Source organism: Musa acuminata, chromosome BXJ1-2, assembly GCF_036884655.1.
Source record: "Musa acuminata AAA Group cultivar baxijiao chromosome BXJ1-2, Cavendish_Baxijiao_AAA, whole genome shotgun sequence".
NCBI classification, from domain to species: Eukaryota; Viridiplantae; Streptophyta; class Magnoliopsida; order Zingiberales; family Musaceae; genus Musa; species Musa acuminata.
In genome coordinates, this window is record NC_088328.1 from 17,678,640 (window position 1) to 17,681,639 (window position 3,000).

Sequence of the window (3,000 nt, forward strand, 5' to 3'; positions counted from 1 at the left end):
TGTGGAGAGAGTGAGAGAGAGAAAAAAAGGATATGTGGGTATTATAGTAGAGATTAGGGAGGAGGAGGAGCTCATGCTAAGGCTTTGTAAGGGTTGGCTTCCAAACAATTTGTCGTCTAAGGTTGAGGACTAACTCTTGGCTTTTGTGTACTTGGGAAATGAAATGGGTTGAAGCTCGAGTGAAAAGAGCATGGACAGTGAGGACTGCACAAAGGACAAGACACTGTTGTTCTGAATTATTATTCCTAATGAGAATTATAAGCTTATACTATTACAATAAAATTCTGAATTTTTTTAACTATAGATTGAGCATACCACTCATTTATTGTGTTTTACTTATTGTGCAAGAATACAGTAAAAATAAAATATCTTATGGTATTCCTTGGTTTGAGGATTTATGTAACTTGATAATAATAATAATAATAATAATAATAATAATAATAATAATAATATCATCATCACAGAAGAGAGGAAACTCATCACCATATTGTGCTGGTGATCAGATCTAAAGGCGACGCTCCCGTTCTCGCATCTCAAAGCGTTATATTAGTGCCCTTATCTCGCATCAGGACGATCCATCAATATTTCCAGTTAATATATTAAGGGAACAAAGAAATAACTAAACACTAATGTAAATATTGTGCTGACGATTCTCGCATCTAAAACAGAAGGTGATGCTCCGGTTCTCGCATCTCAAAGCATTACATTAGTGTCCGCATCTCGCATCAGGACCATCCATCAATGTTTCCACAATTAATAAAGGGGATTAAAAAAATAATACACTGCTTTAAAAATTGTGCTGATGATTCTCGCATCTAAAAGCGTTACTTTAGTCCTCATCTCGAATCACGATCATCCAGATGTTTGGACGTTAGTTAAGAGAATAAAAAACAACTTTACGACCACAGTGGGAGTCGAACCCACGACCTTCTGATCCGAAGTCAGACGCGCTAATCCACTGCGCTATGCGGTCGGTGATGATGTGAGGACAAAACAAAAATATTAGTACTTTCTTTTGTCCTCGGCAGAAACTTTGACGTGCATTTTTACAGCAACACATATTGACATTTAGATTTAACTCTGCATGCAAGAAAAGAAAGCTAAGACAGAATGATCACTTCATAACCCTGTGTTGGAGGTGCAATGCAGGAAAACAGTAAAATGAAATGACACAGAAGAGCTACACAATCAAAATTCTCTTTCGACAGCTTGTGTCATTTTGGAGACCACCTGTTAGCAGTTGCACTCATTTCTTCTGCACTACCATTGCTTCTGTCCTCTACATCACATGTTAGCAGCTTGCTTGGATGAGTTCTTGGATTGCTCTTCAGCAATTGAAGATAGTTTCTTGTCGATTTCAGTGAATACATCTTCCTTGGGGGCATCTCCATTGACCTGAAGTGAGTGATAAAAGAGACAGAAGGATTAATGTTACAGGATGACATACTCGTGAAGATCCCTTTGATATGAAGTGAGCTAATACAGAAGTCAATTTTATCGGTAGGTCTCAACACTGATTTCTGATATTTGAGTAGTGTATACGCGTGCATGAGATAACAAGATAACATACCTTAAATATGATGTCCTTATATACTGAAAGTACATCATCGACATTCTGATGATAATTCTGCAACCTTAGTTTTACCTAGAAAAAAGAAAACAGTTACCATGTAATTGGGTTAGCAATCTTCCTAAAAAATGAATCAAACAATAATTTACACATATGTTGACAAGCAAACATGGTCGAGGAATAAGGATCACCGGTGAGGTAGGTGATGTACCTTTTCTTCTGTATCATCAAAACGCCGTGCAAGTCTTGAAGAAATTTCTTCGTTTTCAGGTGGTGAGTACTTCAAAATTCAAATGATACATTTTTCCAGTAACAGGATCAAGTCTTCGCCCAACCACTCTCTCAATAAGGTTTTCTTCAGATACCTCTTAAAATGTAGCAGGCAAAAGTAGACATATCTTTTATCTTGTGCACCGTGAGATATCGCATGAAAAATTATGAGACTTTCAAAAGCTGATACTGCAACAACAGTATGGAAGATGAGCATCTTGACGAAGGAAAACAATGATGAAGCAAAAATTTCGTTGCTTTGAAATATCAAATATTCCCTAATCCTTGAATCATGGTACATGCTGCAGCCATTAATGTGACATTAAACAAGTGGCCCTTTCCTAAGGGCTTAAGCTTTTGGAAATTGTGGTTACCCAATCATCTCTTTGAGAACAAGGTTCACTATTGCCTGACATGGTTCGGTAGAGTATGACAGATTACCACTGCACGGCCAAGGTAAATTGAGCTGTATTCCCATACCGAACCTCTATGGAATGGTACTGCTGTGATACAGGGTTGGTTACACCTAGTACAAGGTGATGCAGGCTATATATCAAAAGGTATTTACATATTTTTCCGTCGTTCTTAAGTTTTTTTTTTATAACTCAGTATGTACCAGTGCACCAAGAACCAGTATGGACTGATATGGTGCTGATCTGAGCTCTGGTCAGTACAGCACCATACAAAATTGAATATGTTGAGTAGGTAAAGATTTGAAATTTGGAAATTATTTAGTGAATTCAACAGAAACTACTGATAAAAATATTGCAATGTATAAGTTAGATCATAGAAGATTTCTACTTTCTTGCATTTGTAGTTAATGGCAGTTTCTCAAAATATCACCCAAATAGAAAAATAATGTCACGCAATTCATTAGTAGTTGGATGCCTACCAATGAATTCTATACTAGTTTGGTAATTAGAGAATTATATACAAAAATTATCTATACAAGCAAACACATGAAAACTCGAGTACTTACAGTATTTCAGAGAATATTGTCATTGTGATGTAGACTGCCATCATCAAAATATCTCCAAACTGTTGCCTCCTATAAAAGTAAACTTGGAAAATAGATGGACCTGCCAGAAATGATAAATCTGTTTCTAAGTTATCCTACGTCTTAGGATTATGAGCTTAGATCATAATATTAAGAAGCAAAA

General features: G+C 36.4%; 1 non-coding gene and 1 pseudogene across 1 annotated transcript; both read right to left on the reverse strand.

Moving 5' to 3' along the window:
* Positions 1 to 899: 899 nt before the first annotated feature.
* Positions 900 to 973, reverse strand: TRNAR-UCG (transfer RNA arginine (anticodon UCG)). The gene has a single exon. It is a non-coding gene; the product is annotated as a tRNA-Arg (tRNA).
* Positions 974 to 1,141: 168 nt separating this feature from the next.
* LOC135594885 (adenylate kinase, chloroplastic-like) lies at positions 1,142 to 2,057 on the reverse strand (annotated as a pseudogene).
* Positions 2,058 to 3,000: the final 943 nt, after the last annotated feature.